This window comes from Pithys albifrons, chromosome 26 (genome assembly GCF_047495875.1).
Source record: "Pithys albifrons albifrons isolate INPA30051 chromosome 26, PitAlb_v1, whole genome shotgun sequence".
NCBI lineage: Eukaryota > Metazoa > Chordata > Aves > Passeriformes > Thamnophilidae > Pithys > Pithys albifrons.
In genome coordinates this window covers 2,262,521-2,280,137 of record NC_092483.1, presented here as the reverse complement: position 1 = coordinate 2,280,137, position 17,617 = coordinate 2,262,521, and the positions used below count along the sequence as shown (strand labels likewise).

The 17,617-nt window shown below is 46.0% G+C and overlaps 1 long non-coding RNA gene across 1 annotated transcript; it reads left to right on the top strand.

The window, feature by feature from the left end:
- The first annotated feature begins 1,688 nt into the window (after positions 1–1,688).
- Positions 1,689–9,619, top strand: LOC139683023 (uncharacterized). The gene is made up of 3 exons (XR_011699731.1): positions 1,689–1,711; positions 3,301–3,417; positions 9,511–9,619. It is a non-coding gene; the product is annotated as an uncharacterized lncRNA (long non-coding RNA).
- The last annotated feature ends 7,998 nt before the right edge of the window (positions 9,620–17,617 follow it).

Here is a 17,617-nt window from a genome sequence, read left to right as displayed (position 1 = left end):
TTAAAGGTAAACCGGCAGGGGAAATGAACTCAACACAAAAGAGATTATAAGTCAGAGTTACAATTTAATAACAATATTACAATAAATGCAATGGCACAAAGAGAAATTGGTTTTAACCCACAAAACCCAGAAGTATAACCCAGCACCCTTGGGCACAAACCCTACGTGGTTCCCCCAAGTCCAATGTAGAAGGAAGCGAGAAACCTGTTGGTGCAGATGATGGTCCCAGTCTGGTTGAGAGTGGTGGTTGCAGTCTGGTTGAAAGTGGTGGTCTCCCCCTGTCGAGGTTCTGCTCCTCCTCTGGATTCAACGAGTGGTTCCCCGAGGTCTTCAAAACCCCCACATTATGTACCTACAGGACCAGGTGGGAGCACCCAGTCCCTCCCCCAGGGCAGGGAGCTACACAATTGGTCATCTGACTCTGTGAGTCATGGGGTATTTTGGAATCTTTGATGGCCCATTAGCAGACATGACACCTCAGGCTGAGTGTGAAGGTGCTAACGACTCCCTGGAGGGGAGTTATCACAGCTCTTATCTCACAGGCTTCTTTCACACCCAGCTCACACCCTGAGGGTGTGCCCTGGGCAGCTGCTGCGAATGGTCCATTGTTCTTGGGAAATGAATAGAGGGGGTAGAATACATAGCTTTGGTCTCCCCCACACAGTGATAAACTGGTCCCACCTGCTGAACTAGGAGACCCTCTGACACTGTGGGGTCAGGATGCCCTTAGTCAGTGGGGGTCATGGCTCACCATGGATTTTTAACAGGGACCACTGTGTTGCAGGGTATGCATCAACCTACTATGGCACTTACCTGGCTAACAGAACCACCTAGGTGGGTTGCTCAGTGGCCCCTGTCAGAAGAAAAGTTGCACAGTCTGAAAGAGCTGGTTAATGAACAACTTATTGCAGGACATTTTGAGTCATCTACTAGTCCTTGGAATACACCTGGTTTTGTTATTAAAAAAAAATCTGGCAAATGGCAGTTGGTACATGACTTGAGATGTGTAAATGCAGTAATGGCCCCCATGGGAGCCCTTCAACCTGGCCTTCCTTCACCTGCAATGATACCTGTGGATTGGCACATTGTAGTAATTGATCTAAAAGATTGTTTCTTTGTGATTCCATTGCATGCAAAAGATAAAGAAAAATTTGCTTTTTCAATGCCTGCTATAAATCAGGCAATGCCTGCTCAAAGGTATCAATGGAAGGTGTTACCTCAGGGCATGAAGAACTCGCCAACGATTTGTCAGTGGTTTGTAGCTGTTGCACTGTCTCCTGTGTGACAACAGTTTCTTGATTGTTACTGTTTACATTTCATGGATAACATTCTGCTGGCAGTAGAAAGAAAGGAACAGCTTGATCAGTTAGAAGTGTTAGCTACTCAATCTTTAAATCAGTATGGTTTGGTAGCGGCTCCTGAAAAAGTTCAAAAAAGTGAACCTTGGAAATATTTGGGACTATTAGTCACTTCCAATCGTGTGACTCCTCAGCCTGTTTGTTTAGATATCGCTGTAACAACATTGACAGATGTGCAAAAATTGGTGGGGTCTCTTAATTGGCTGAGACCTTATTTGAAAATAACCAATCCTCACTTACAGATTTTGTTTGAATTGTTACAGTATTCTACCAACCCTGCAGAACCCAGAACTTTAACTACAGAAGCAAAAAAGGCACTCCAAGAAATTGAACTGTTAATGAACCAACGATTTGTAAGTCGCATTGATTTAAGCCAAGCTGTTAAATTGTTTGTGTTTTCTGATCATGCTATTCCATTCGGAGCTTTAATTCAGTAATGTGTAGATTGGCCTGATCCTTTGCATATTTTAGAATGGCTCTTTTTACCGTATAGATCACGAAAAACTGCACCAGCTTTCCTTGAGTTAATAGCAGATTTAATCCTCCAAGTTTGAAGGCAATGCATACAGCTTTTAGGACAAGACCCTGTAAACATTGTTATTCCAGGTCATACTGCTTATTTTGAGTGGTGTATGGAGAGTAGCTATGAACTACAAGCAGGTATGGCTGATTTCCAAGGTCAAGTTCTGTATCACCTTCCAAAACATCCTTTAATTAAGCTTTCTCATGAAATTCCTTTAGGACAGAGGCAATTATGTTTACAAAAACCTGTAGAAGGTCTCACTGTATTTACAGATGGGTCAGGAAAAACTGGAAAAGCTGCTGTTGTGTGGCACGATGGGGATAAATGGCAGGGAAAAATAGTTTTGCAGAAAGGGTCTCCAAAAATAGTAGAATTAAAAGCTGCAGCAACAGCCTTTCAGATGTTTAAACAGCCTTTTAACTGTATTACTGACTCTGCGTATGTTGCAGGACTTGTATCACGTTTAGACGGCACAGTTTTATCAGAAGCTGATAATCGGCTTCTTTTTCAGGTGCTTCGTGAGTTATGAACTATTATACAACAGCATTGTACACCTTATTTTGTATTGCTTATACACAGCCATAAATCAATCCCAGGATTTTTTACTGAAGGCAATGCTCGTGCCGATGCTTTAGTTTCAGGAGTTGCTTTGACTCCTGTTCCTGATAAATATCAATAGGCTATAATATCACATCAGTTTTTTCATCAACATGCTGACTCTTTAAAGGCACAGTTTGGCCTTTCTTTAACACAAGCTAGAACAATTGTCTCTTCCTGTTCTGATTGTCAAGACCAATTTACTCCTGTATATTATGGAGCAAACCCAAGAGGTTTACAAGTTCTGCAAGTGTGGCAAACATGTTACACATGTGGACAGTTTGGTTGATTGTCTAAAGTTCATGTTTCTATTGACACATTTTCTCATGCAATATGTGCCACAGCACATTCCGGTGAACGTAGTTTTGATGCTATGTTGAGGAATATTTTAATAGCACAGACCACAGTGTGGTATTAGAAGCTTGTGTGCACAACCCTGCCTGTGGAGAGGGAAACAGGGCCTCTGCATCCTTGAGCCTGCTTCAAAAAGAGCAGTAAACAATAAGGTATGCAGCAGCTGCTGGAAAAAGCAAGCAGAAGCAGTGATACAGTGAGGCATAGAGAAGTACCAATCAAGTTGTGTGGTAAAGAAAGCAAACCCTAGCCATTAACCCATAATATTCCTGTACTATTCGTGGACTCAAGAAGTATGTGATAAGTGTGTGTGTTTTAGTAAATAAAGTTTAGAGCACTGATGATACTTCAATGAAGGAGACATCTTTGACTCTGGCATTGTACCCTTGGGAGCTCAAAAAATCGACATTTTTTATTTTAAGTAGTGGAGAATGCGGGCAAAGAAGTGGCGATAAATTATCCACACAGATCGGTCGAAGACTGGACAAGGGAGCTGTGGTCAGTGTTTGCAAAGCTGCGCTGGTCGGGGAAGCTGAAGAGGCGGAGATAGGAGAGGCTACCAGCGGAGCAGAGTCAAAGTCCGCGGTAAGTAGAAGTGGAAGTCGCTCTCCCCCTCCTATAAAAAATCTTGGCTTATTGAAAAAATGGAGGCCAAGATGGCTGCTGCAAAATGTCTTTTGCTGAGTATGATAGCTAAGCGAAGTGAGACAGTCAGCGAAAAACTCTTTGATAAGCTCGTTTTATGGGCTAGCGAACAGGGGTATTTCCAAAGCCCGCCGATGTTATTTATGTGGGAACAATGGAAAGCAATCAGTGATTTAATGTGGGACTTGCATATACAAGGAAAGAGTAAACAGACGGCAGGGCTAGAAGGAACATGGAAAATAGTGGTTACCGTGCTTAAGGAGATGAAAGCAGAATCCAAGGTAGCTGCTGCAGCTATAAAAATGCTCGCACCAGAAGGAGAAAAGCATGCTGAGCTCTCAGCGCCCCCGTTCCCGGGATCAGAGCGCAGGAAGAGCTGGAAAGCGCTTCTAGGAATAGAAGGGAATAGCTTTGCCATGAAGGGTATGTCGGGGAAAACGCACCGGTTTGTGAGTGAATTCCTGTCTGATTGTGGTGCTGCAGCCCCTAGAGCGGAAGTGGATGCTATGCCATCCCAGTCCGAAATGCCAAACAATGCGGAAGTGTCCGCTGGGGCCATAGCAGAGAGGGGGGGTCCTAGTCGCGGTTCCGCTGCTGCGCCTGCACCTGCTGTTGTTCTGGCAGAAGAGCCCAAAGCTTCCACGGGGGGGGGGGTCAGATGCCGCTAGAGCGCCTGCGCCTGCTGCTCCTCTGGCAAGAGAGCCCAAAGCCCCCGCGGAGGGGGCGACTGCCACTGCTGCGCCTGCCGCCGCTGCGCCAGAAGAGCCAAAAGCCGCTGCGGCGGGGGTCAGATGGCGAGCGAGAGCTTACGCTAACACCCTTAGAACAGCAGATGAAGGAGTTGTTAGAGCAAATGGCTGAAACAAATAAGCAGACCATGAAAGCCCTTGAAAAGAAAGAGAGGGAGCCATGCCCGTTGTCTGAAATGTTGCCTTTTACTTTTAAAACATACCGAGCTCCCTCTCCAAGCTCAGAGGATGAGGAGATTAAAGATGCCCGCCCGTCCTCCCGCAAATCTAGTGCACTAGCTCCATCTAGTGACGGAAAGGCCCGTGCAGCTTGATGGTCTGGCTTCATTAGAGATGCTATTCTAGAAGGAGACTGGTCTACGGTGGACACAGTCATTTGCCCTGTCGTAGTCAGAAGCAATGGTCCAAACTATGAGCAACATGATTGGAAAGTGCTGCAGCAAGCAAAAAAGGCTCTAAAAGAGGGAGGAATAAAAACAGAAAGTGGACGCTCTATTTGAGATTGGATTTTCACAGCTGATACTAACAGCCCTCGTGATTGCAAGAACATAGCACGCTTTTTTCTAACACCCTCTCAGCAACTAATTTGGTATAAAGAGTGGAAGTGGCTTACCCAGCTTGAGGCTGCTCTCCCCTGCACGACTAGTGATCCTTTAGCAGGAGTTACCTCAGACATGTTAACTGGTGATGGACAACATGAGAATGTACAAATACAACTGCAGTTTCCTGCGATCTTACATCACACCGCAGCAAGACTGGCCCGTCAAGCCTTCTATGCAGTTCCAGAACCAACGCCATTATCTCCATTCACATCAGTCAAGCAAGGAGTTATAGAACCTTACCCACACTTTGTAGATCGTCTCTCACAGTCAATCATGGCACAAACCAACTTAGATGTGGAGTCAAAAGGTTCTATGTTTAAGCTGTTGGCTTTTGAAAATGCCAACCCAAAGACCAAGTCCCTGCTTGCAACCCTTCCCAAAGACGCAGAGGTCCCTGAAATGCTTGAAATGGCCTCACGTGCAAATCAGCAGCAGCAAAGCCAAGCCATGGCAGGTGCTTTTGCAGCTGCAATGGAACCAACGCATCGTCTTCTTGCCACTGTAGCCCAAAAAGTAGTTGGCAAACAGAAAGGAAAAACAGCAAAGTCTACATCTGTGTGCTTCCAATGTGGAAATAAAGGTCATTTCTGTAAAGACTGTTCTGCCACAGTGTGGTGTGACCACTGCCAGAAAGATAATCACAACAGCAGCATTTGTAAGTTTGCAAAAAACGAGAGGCCCAGCGCGAAGGGCCCCTGCGCAACGACACAAGTGGCCTGCCCAATGCTCTCGGAAAACTGCCACCCCCCCACAACAAGGGGAAGCCTGGGGCTCGATCTGGCAGCAGCAGTAGATGTGACTCTCACATCTACACAAATCCAAAAAACACCAACTGGAATTACAGGACCCATCTATCATGAAAAGAGCACGATGGGTGCCTTGCTGATAGGAAGATCGTCAGCTGGAACTGCTGGATTAATTGTTTTGCCAGGAGTTATTGATGCAGACTATACTGGAGAAATTTTAATTGCTTGTTACACACTGACCCCACCTCTCTTGATTCAAAAAGGAACTCGCATTGCCCAGCTAGTTCTTTTGCCTAAAAGCGAAGCAGGGAACCAGAAAACATTGCTCCTTCCCAGAGGAGATAACGGATTTGGATCCTCTGGTGATGTAGTAGTATCTCTCATGCAAAAAATGAAAGCCCGGCCCATGATCACTGTGCAACTAACGTGCAATGAGAAAAGTGTTGCCATATGAATGATGATGGACACAGGGGCAGATGTCATCATTGTCAGCCGGCAACTGTGGCCTCGAAGCTGGAAGTTGCTACCTGCTGTAGATGCCGTGCAAGGTGTTGGAGGTGGCTCCAACCCACTCCAACCCGTGCTGCCCGTCCAGCTACAGTTTCCAGAAGGGCAAACAGTGTCTGTACGTCCCTATGTCATGGCACTCCCAGGCCAACTAGGCGGTCTCGTTGGAAGAGATGTGCTGAGCCAGCTAGGAGCAACCCTTTCCATCCCTGAGCCTGAAAAACATTTTTAGGCACGGTCACTGCTGAAAAGCCGCCAACCCTCCGTCTTCGTTGGAAATCAGATAATTATATTTGGGTAGAGCAGTGGCCGTTGTCCAAGGAGCGGCTAGACATTGCCAATCAGCTTGTGAAAGAGCAGCTAGATGCGGGGCACATTCAGCCATCAGTTAGTCCCTGGAACACACCGAATTTGTAATTCCCAAAAAATCAGGGAAGTGGCGCTTGCTGCATGACTTGCAGAAGGTGAATGACCAAATGTGGCCAATGGGGGCTGTGCAACCAGGCATGCCATTGCCAACAATGCTGCCTAGAAACTGGCATGTATTGGTGATTGACTTAAAGGACTGTTTCTTCACCATCCCTCTTTGTCCAGAGGACACAGTCCGGTTTGCATTTACAGTACCATCAATAAATAAAGCTGAACCAGCCAAAAGATATGAATGGACTGTGTTATCGCAAAGAATGAAGAACTCACCTACCATGTGTCAGCTTTATGTTGCCTGGACGCTTCAACCGTTGCGAACAAAGATGCCGTCTACTCTCATCTACCACTTCATGGATGACATTCTCCCGTGCCAACAAGATCTGTTTGATAATGGCATCTGTGATACCATAGCGGCCTCGTTAAAGTGCAAAGGCCTAATTGTAGCCCCAGACAAAGTGCAACAAGTAGCTCCTTGGAATTATCTAGGATGGCAAGTGACACATGTTGCCATTAGACCACAAAAGCTTTCAATCACCCCTTCAGTGAAAACATTGCGCGATGTCCAGAAATTAGTTGGTGAGCTTCAATGGGTCAGAACTGTCGTTGGCCTCACCAATGCAGATATCCACCCATTCTTGTCGCTCTTGCATGGAACACAGCCCAATGCAGCAGTTGAATGGACCCAAGAGCACACTGAAGCCCTAAATTGTGTTGCTGCTAAGCTCTCCTGTGCTATGGCAGATCGACGGTACGCTGAACATCCCTTGGGTATATGGATCTGCAATCATCCACAATTCCCATTTGCACTCTTAATGCAAGACTTCGTTTGGCAAAAAGAAAAGGGGGAAAAGTTACCCGACGAAGCGCTGACTCTAGCAACTCCAGGTGCCAAACGAGATGCACAGGTAAAGGGCTCAAGTATAGCGATCCTTTAATGGCTGTTTCCACCATCTGCGGCGCCAAAGAGTATCTGGCAACACACAAAAGTCATATTGCACCTGATCCACAATGGCCGCCAACGTTGTAAAGGAGTTGATGGAAAAGAGCCAGAGTGGATCAGTGTCCCTATCAAAGCTGCTGATTTCGACTGGCTGCTGCAGAATTCCGCTCCGCCACAGCTTGCTGTCATAGGGTACTCTGTCTTCCTCCGCCACGGGGGGCCCAGTGACAAGTGTCTGCAGGCAATATGCCAGCATTGCTGGGTTGAGAGACCCATGGTTTCGAGTCAGCCAGTCGATGGGAGAATTGCCTTCACTGATGCAGGAAGAAAATCCCGCACTGCTGTTTGCGTTTGGAAAGAAAACGGACAGTGGCATCGTCAACTAATCCCAGGAAAGAAGGAAGACAGCCTACAAACGCTAGAATTAGCAGCTATTGCCTGGGCACTAACGCAATGGAAAGCAGAACCCCTGAATGTGGTGTCAGACTCGCAGTATGCAGTGGGAGTTGCGAATCACACAGAAAATGCCCTAATCAAACCTGTGAAGAATCAGAGACTGTTAGAGTTGTTTTTACTCTTGCAGCGCACACTGAAGCTGAGATCCCATCCGTGCTATATACTGCATATACGGAGTCATCAGACCTCTTTAGGTCTCGGGGAAGGCAATGCAAAGGCAGACTCTCTTGTTAGCTTAGGGGTGCAATGGCCAGCCAGTGCCTTTAGTATGGCACAAGATAGTCATTCAATGTTTCATCAAAGTGCTAGAGCCTTAAAACTTCAATTTGAGATTTTGTGGGAGGATGCTAAAGGTATAGTGAGGGCGTTCCCCCAGTGTAGTCAGTTTGGACCCACTCTAGGCTTGGGAGTGAATCACCGAGGCCTGCAAGCAGGAGAATTATGGCAAATGGATGTTACTCATGTTCCCAAATTTGGGCGGCTTAAGTACGTCCATGTGTCCATAGACACCTATTCTAGCCTAGTTTGGGCAACAGCTCAAGCTGGGGAAAAGAGCATACATGTCATCAGGCACCTAACGAATTGCTTTGCCATCATGGGTGTGCCGCAAACCATAAAGACAGATAATGCCTCTGCTTATGTAGGAGAGCGGGTTCAGAGATTCCTTACTACATGGGGTGTTAAGCATATAACTGGCATTCCCCACCTGTCAACAAGCCAAGCAATAGTGGAGCGTGACAACAGAACCCTTAAAATGTACTTGCAGAAGCAGAAAGAGTCAGAGCTTATTGATCCTCAAATTCGTTTATGTAAAGTGTTTGATAAGCGAAAACATCGCAAAAATAACTGCTAAGAGAAGATTTTTATTCTAATAGCAGCAAAGGTATTTATTGACAACAGTGGAGGCAAGCCAGTTCATACTGGGCAAAAACTTGCCTAACTTGTTTGTGGAAAATAAGCTATTTTATAGTCTTAAGTCCACAGTTAACACCTTCTAATTTCCATATTAATGACTAGGCGGAATCTTGGGCAGAGCTTTCTTTTTGACTTCGAATTTGGGAAGTGGTCTCCTGATTTCATCCCTCGGGGTGGTCTTGAAGCATCTTCATCACTGCTGGACTTTTGCCTTTTCTTTGTTTGATGACATGACCTGTAAAACTTGCAAAACCTTGGCTCTAACTCTACAAAATCTTGGCTCTTTACCATTTCATTCTATTGAAATGTCTAGCTTACTCTAATGTATGACTTCTAACCATGGTACACTAGTCTCTATCACTACTAGGCAAGTTGTACCTGAACAAAGTGGCTCTAGCACTTCATGCTGTTCAGCGGCTTTGCTGTGCAAACAACATTTTGCAGAGCAGAAATAGAAATGTCACAAAACTAGGGTTTTTTTGGTCTCTTTTCTCTTTCAGTGTTGTTCACTCTAAATTATCTAAGCCTAAGTAGAGATTCAGAACAAACCCCAGCGCAGTTACACTATAGTTCTCGACGGATATCTCCCATGCAGGAGGTTCAAGTAACATACAAGGACCCCAAGACAGGTCAGTGGGTGGGTCCTAAGCCTCTATTGTTTACTGCACGAGATTACAGTTGTGTTTCCACAGATTCCGGACCTGTGTGGGTGCCCTGCAGATGGACTCCAGCTGCTCCAGCTGCCCCATCTTCGGATGAGCCTGCTCACACACCAAGCAACAACGAGGAAAACAGCAGTCAGACATAGCCGAACCCACGGTTCTACTAAGCCTCTCCAGCAGAAATCCTCGTGCTGTGATTTTAAAAATCCTTGGTCATAAGGGACCGGGTGGAGTGTGGAGATTCAGCACCTGTTAACAATTACAACCCAGGATAGCCTCTGTGAAAAGTGTTATGGGCATAGCCTGTCTAAATTCTATAGTGCAACCACAACTCCTCATAATATTCTGATTAGAGTAGTTAAAACGAGCTTGTTTTTAAATGCAATGGGCAAAGAAATTATTACTTGTTTCTGTTGTATATATTTGTTGTGGATTTTAGTTAGTCCCGGGACAGCCACAATCCTTCACAAAATAGAGCCTAATAACAACATTTAGGTTACTATTGCTAAGGAGACCGGAGAAGATTCCTTTTGTCTTTCTATGGCCACACCCGGAGACCCGTTTAGAACCTGCGTAATAGGAGTCCCAACATTTGCCCCAAAATGGTTTAAGTGATACGTAAAGAATGAAACACTGTGCACAATGAGTGATGCCAAAGCCAAGGCCACCAAACCAATATCTGCGTATAATTACACTGCTTGGTGGCAAGACGCGTTAATTATGTCATTAAATAGAGCCATAGCAGAACTCCAGGAGTTAGACCTTATGGCATCAGCACCCCCAAGTTTTGGAGCTGTGCTGTTCAAAGGAAATAAAAAAATTGCTGCCCTACTAAAGTCCAGTAAAGTTCGATTGTCAGCCGTACAGACAGTAACACCAAGGTCTTCTGTCTATAGAGAAGTTCAGAAAAACAGCTACTGTCCTCCAGAATGTCTATACTCTGATGTTTGGGGAAACAATACTATGGGTCTAGCCTTGCCAAAAGGATTGTTTTTAATTTGCAGAGATAGAGCAGGCCTGGTATCCCCAGTAATCCAGTTGGAGGCCCTTGCTATCTAGGTAAACTTACTCTGTTCAAGCCTACCATAGCTCAAATGCTGAACAACACCTTATGGAATCACGCCAAAGCATTACGTAGTAAACGATCAGTATACCAACTAGGGCCAAACTGTGATAGCAAGGTAACCTTTTGGAGCACTCCCATCAATATCATTACATCAATAATATCTGGAATAGGCACTGCAAAATCTTTGCGGGTAATTCGACAATTGGCTTGCTGGACTGCAAAAGAACTAAACATCACATCAAAGGTCCTTTCAGAATTGACCACTGATGTAGATGGCGTCAGGCATGCAGTTTTGCAAAATAGGGCGGCCATAGACTTCCTGCTGTTAGCTCAAGGCCATGGATGTAAAGACTTTGAAGGAATGTGTTGCATGAATCTATCTGATCATTTCCAATCTATACATAAGAGCCTTGAAGGTTTCAAACAACTGACAGTTTCAACTTCTCCCTTCAGTGATTGGCTTAAATCATTGGGCATTACCAGGTGGCTACAAGATTTTCTTAAGCAAGGTGTTGTGTGTTTAGCTACAATTTTAATCTGCTTGCTTGTGCTTAGCTGTGCCTTAGGTTGTATGAAACGGCTAGTGTTGAAGACAATTAACCAGGCCTGGTTTGCGCAAAAAGAAAAAAGGGGATTTGTTGAGGAATATTTTAATAGCACAGACCACAGTGTGCTATTAGAAGCTTGTGTGCACAACCCTGCCTGTGGAGAGGGAAACGGGGCCCCTGAATCCTTGAGCCTGCTTCAAGAAGAGCAGTAAACAATATAGGTATGCAGCAGCTGCTGGAAAAAGCAAGCAGAAGCAGTGATACAGTGAGGCATAGTTTAGAGAGAAGTACCAATCAAGTTGTGTGGTAAAGAAAGCAAACCCTAGCCATTAACCAATAATATTCCTGTACTATTCGTGGACTCAATAAGTATGTGATAAGTGCGTGTGTTTTAGTAAATAAAGTTTGGAGCACTGACGATACTTCAGTGAAGGAGACGTCTTTGACTCTGGCACCGTACCCTTGGGAGCTCAAAAAATCGACATTTATTTTAATGCTATTAGCCATTTTCAAAGAACTTTTGCAGTTTTAGGAGTACCAAAGCAAATTAAAACAGATAATGGTCCTGCTTATATAGCACAACGAACCAAAAATGTTTTAGCTGATGCCGAAAGGGTTTTTGTTCTGATTTTCACATTTTGTAGATTTTAGGAACACAGTAGTTGTAGATTTTTAGAGGGTTAATATTTCTAACAGTTTAATGCCTTTCTATCACTACCCCTGTCCCAGAACAGGGAGCTCAAATTCCTTTAGTTAATTAATCTTGTTTAGACTCCTTTCCAAGGTAAAGAGCTGAAGGATATCAGAAGGCCTACAGAATGAAACATAAACATAGGTCAGAGTAACCCAAAAGCCAGAATTGGATGAACTCCAAGAGATCTTTGTGTGCCTGAGGAAGAAGAGCTGATGAAGACAGAGGGTCCTGACGACCCCAGACCCAATTCCAGGGGGTTGGACCAGGGGTGGGACTGGGGCTGGACTGAGAAATGTGTAAAGCAATGATTGGAGGGATCTTACTATAAAAGCCATGGAAACAAGAACTGAGACACATGCATGTCATCCTGTATTCCTGTGGGCTGTAGGCCCTGTGTTATTAAAGGACCTTTACTTTTTATCTTACCCTACACTAACGTGGCTCGAAGTCCTGTTTTTGGGGGGAAGGGTCATTCACGGCATCATAGCCAAGTGGGGTGTTACCCATGTTGCTGGAATCCCTCATTCTCCTACTAGCCAAGCAATTGTTGAATGAACACATGGCACTTTAAAAAGAATTTTGCAGAAACAGAAAGGGGGGATGAGAGGAGAATCCCCACAAGCATGGTTAGAAAAAGCAGTATATACTCTTAACTTCCTTACTTATCCCAGATCTCTTAATGTTCCTCCTATTTTAATTTCTACAGAAAAGGTGCCACGAAAAGTCCAGGTGCGAGTCAAAGATCTTGTCACTGGCACCTGGACTGGTCCACATGTTAGTAACCTGGGGCAGGGTATTTGCTTGTGTCTCCACACATGCAGGTCCACACTGGGTTCCTGCTTGATGTGTTCGTCCTGTGTTGGGTGGTGCCACCACTGGAGACGCGGACTGTCCCACAGCCTAAACAGAATGTTTGGGTGACATTGGCAAATGTGACTCAGCAAAACACTTTGTGCCTTTCCATTGCGAATTCAGCAAATCCACTCTCAATGTGCCTGGTTGGTGTGCCTTTGAACCGGTGGCCTTGTCCAACTACCCCAGGACCCTGCCATGTAAATAATCCTGTAACTAATGTGAACAACTGGGACCAAATCTATGCACACTTACCACAAGTAACACAAGAACCACAAGAGTTAGAATTGTTAGGATCTGTTTGTATGGATGCATGCTTGTACTTCAATTACACTTACAACACTCCCAGGCAGGGACAGACTGTTAATGCAACAGAACCAGTTTATAGAAATGCTACTGCTTGGTGTGGTTATACTTCTGTTAAAATTTCTAGGTCTTTTAATGTACCTGCGGCATTGGCTTCAGGAATGTTTTTAATTTGTGGAGACAGAGCTTGGACGGACTGCCATCCAAACTTAATGGAGGTCCTTGTAGCTTGGGAAAATTGACCTTGTTGACTCTACATTTGACCATGATTCATCAGAAATTATGGCATAAACGCTTTGTTCATGCTTTTAACAAAGATTGTGATTGCAAAGTGGATTTTTGGAAGAAGGCAAAAATCATTATGGCATTTGCTTTTATTCCTTGGGGAGCAGCTGCCAAGGCTCTAACTCAGCTTAGAAAATTAGGATGTTGGTTAAGTAGACAGAGTAACGCTACATCTGTGGCTTTGAGTGCACTCCTAACTTATATAGTGTCAGACATGCTACATTGCAAAATAGAGCAGCAATTGACTTCCTATTATTGGCACGAAGTCATGGATGTGAGGATTTTGAAGGCATGTGTTGTATGAACTTATCTGATCATAGCAAATCAATCCACAAAAGTATCCAATTGTTGAAAGGAGTGAAAGAATTGAGAGTGGATGATGGATAGGGATGGCTAAACAAATTGTTTCAAGGATGGGGTATAACTGGATGGCTTTTATCTCTGGTGAAGACTGGACTGCTGATGTTTGTGATCGTGATAGTTGTGCTGCTGATAATGCCATGCGTAGTCAGTCTTCTGCAAAGGGCCCTGCAGAAGAGCGCTGCAGCCATTTTTGTGGCACAAATACAGAGAGGGGGAATTGTGGGGGTCAACAGCGGGTCTGTGGATCCTCTGATGTCTGAGGTAATTGATGAGGAAATTGATCTGGAACAAATCAAAGTATATCCTTGTCTCAGTTTGAGGGGAAAAACCAAAATGTTTTACCCACAAGCAGGGGAGGGGCCTCCTCCTCAATAATCACACCACTCTTTATCAAATTTAAGAAAAGGAATTTTAATACAAGAAGGATAACTGCTATATATATATATATATATATGTAAACAGACTAGTGCAACCCACTTCCCCAACACCATAAGAGGAAAAAAAAACAACAACAACAAAACCCAGCAGGTTTTCCTCCGGGAGAAAAGGTTATACTTAAGTGTCCTTGTCACAGCCCGCTGGCTGCAGAGTGAGTTTCAGTCCCTCTCCAGCGAAACAGACGAGCAGTGGGCTTTCAGATGGACTCAGTCTCTTTCCCCTGTGTTCCCCGTCCAAGAAGCAGACAGGTACGAGCAACCAGCAGCAAATCCAAGGCAGGTAGCAGTACGGCAGGAAAAAGTAATCCGAAGTAGGCAGCGGCAAGACAGCCAGGGAAAACCCCAGCAGTAACCAGCAGGGCAGCCTGCCTCCTTGGAGCCCCCACTCCCCCCTTCCGCCGAGCCAAGACTGAGGAGAATATCCAAAAAAAAAACCAAAAGAGACAAACCTGCCCCCACCCCAGCGATCACAGTTAACTGCTTCTTTTGTCAACCGCTGGCCTGGGCAGTTAAGTGGCAGGGGAGAGAATTTACATAATAATCCCAAACTACAACATTATCCACCCCTAAATTCTCTTCCATGCCGATACTCTACATTAAACTTAAATTTTCTTTCAAATAATTAAGTGTTTACAAATACAGTAATATGAGTCGTTTACCCAGAGATAAGTTCCCCTTGAGGTACACATCGTGTCTCTCCATCTTCCTGCATCACCCACCAGGTGGAACCAGATCCTTGAGCAAAGACAACCCCACGAATGGGTTTGCCTTTGCCTGAGGCAGGGTTGATCCAGACTGTTTTCCCTAGCATACCTCTCAGGTGTATTACAGGGACTTTGTCTCCATCTACAGTGTGAAGGGGTTCTGATTGGGCAGGGCCGGCTCGATTGACAGAGCCTCTAGTGTTGACTAGCCATGTAGCCTTTGCTAAGTGTTGATCCCAGTGTTTGAAAGTCCCTCCACCCAACGCCTTCAAAGTGGTTTTCAACAGTCCATTACACCGCTCAACTTTCCCGGCAGCTGGTGCATGGTAGGGGATATGATACACCCACTCAATGCCATGTTCTCTCGCCCAGGTAGCAACTAAGCTGTTTTTGAAATGAGTTCCATTATCTGACTCAATTCGTTCTGGGGTGCCATGTCGCCACAGCACTTGTTTTTCCAGGCCTAGGATGGTGTTCCGAGCAGTGGCGTGAGGCACTGGGTGTGTCTCCAGCCACCCTGTGGTTGCTTCCACCATGGTGAGCACATAGCGCTTGCCTTGGCGGGTCTGTGGCAGTGTGATGTAGTCAACCTGCCAGGCCTCCCCGTACTTATACTTATCCCAGCGTCCACCATACCACAGGGGCTTCACTCTCTTAGCCTGCTTAATGGCAGCACATGTCTCACAGTCGTGGATAACCTGAGAGATAATGTCCATGGTTAAATCCACCCCTCGGTCTCGTGCCCATTTATAAGTGGCATCTCTGCCCTGATGGCCCGAGGCATCATGGGCCCATCGAGCCAAGAACAGCTCTCCCTTGTGCTGCCAGTCCAGATCTGTCTGTGATACTTTCACTTGCGCAGCTCGGTCTGCCTGTTGGTTGTTGAGATGTTCCTCATTGGCCCGATTTTTGGGCACGTGTGCGTCTACGTGGCGGACTCTCACAATCAGCTTCTCTACTCGGGTGGCAATATCTTGCCATATATCGGCAGCCCAGATGGGTTTCCCTCTGCGTTTCCAATTGGTTTTCTTCCATCGGTCTAACCATCCCCAGAGAGCATTGGCCACCATCCATGAGTCGGTGTAGAGGTAAAGCTTTGGCCATTTCTCTCGTTCAGCAATGTCCAGGGCCAACTGCACGGCTTTAAGCTCTGCAAACTGACTCGACCCACCTTCTCCTTCAGTAGCTTCTGCAACTTGTCGTGTGGGACTCCATACAGCTGCTTTCCATTTGCGATTAGTCCCTACAATGCGACAGGAGCCATCGGTGAAGAGGGCGTAGCGTATTTCCTCTTTTGGCAATTGATTGTATGGTGGAGCTTCTTCCGCACGTGTCACCTGCTCTTCCTCTTCATCTGCTAGACCAAAATTTTCACCTTCAGGCCAGTTTGTGATGATTTCCAGGATCCCAGGGCGATTTGATTTTCCTATACGGGCGCGCTGCGTAATCAGGGCAATCCACTTGCTCCAGGTAGCATCAGTGGCGTGATGTGTAGAGGCAGCCTGTCCTGACAACATCCACTTCAGCACTGGTAGTCGAGGTGCCAGAAACAGCTGTGCTTCTGTGCCAATCACCTCTGAGGCGGCTTGGACTCCTTCATAGGCGGCTAGGATCTCTTTCTCTGTGGGGGTATAGTTGGCTTCAGATCCTCTGTAGCCTCGGCTCCAGAATCCAAGTGGTCGGCCTCGAGTCTCACCAGGCACCTTCTGCCAAAGGCTCCAAGACAGGCCATTATTCCCGGCGGCGGAGTAGAGCATGTTCTGTATGTCTGGTCCTGTCCTGACTGGTCCAAGGGCTACAGCCTGAGCAATCTCATGCTTGATCTGGTCAAAGGCTTGTTGCTGCTCAGGGCCCCAGTGGAAATCATTCTTCTTACGGGTTACCAAGTAGAGAGGGCTTACGATCTGACTGTATGCTGGGATATGCATCCTCCAGAACCCTATGGCACCCAGGAAGGCTTGTGTTTCCTTTTTGCTGGTAGGTGGAGACATTGCTGTGATCTTATTGATGACTTCTGTTGGAATCTGACGGCGTCCATCCTGCCACTTCACTCCCAGGAACTGGATCTCTTGGGCTGGTCCCTTAACCTTACTCCGTTTGATGGCAAAGCCAGCTCCCAAAAGGATCTGGATGATTTTCTCTCCTTTCTGAAAAACCTCTTCTGCTGTGTCCCCCCACACAATGATGTCATCAATGTATTGCAGGTGTTCTGGAGCCTCACCCTTCTCCAGTGCAGTCTGGATCAGTCCATGACAGATGGTGGGACTGTGTTTCCACCCCTGGGGTAGTCGGTTCCAGGTGTACTGCACGCCCCTCCAGGTGAAAGCAAACTGTGGCCTGCACTCTGGTGCCAGAGGAATGGAGAAGAATGCATTAGCAATGTCAATAGTGGCATACCACTTTGCTGCCCTGGACTCCAGTTCATACTGGAGCTCCAGCATGTCCGGCACAGCGGCACTCAGCGGTGGGGTAACTTCATTCAAGCCACGATAGTCCACAGTCAATCTCCATTCTCCATCAGACTTATGCACAGGCCAGATGGGGCTGTTGAAGGGTGAGTGGGTTTTGCTGACCACCCCTTGGCTCTCCAGTTCACGGATCATCTTATGGATGGGGATCACAGCATCACGGTTCGTTCGGTATTGCCGACGGTGCACTGTCGTGGTGGCAATTGGCACTTGCTGTTCCTCAACTTTCAACAGTCCAACAGCAGAAGGACTTTCTGAGAGACCTGGCAATGAGTTCAATTGTTCAATCCCTTCTGTCTGTACAGTGGCTATTCCAAAAGCCCATCTATGCCCCTTTGGGTCCTTAAAATATCCATTCCTGAGGTAGTCAATGCCCAGGATACATGGGGCGGCTGGACCAGTCACAATGGGGTG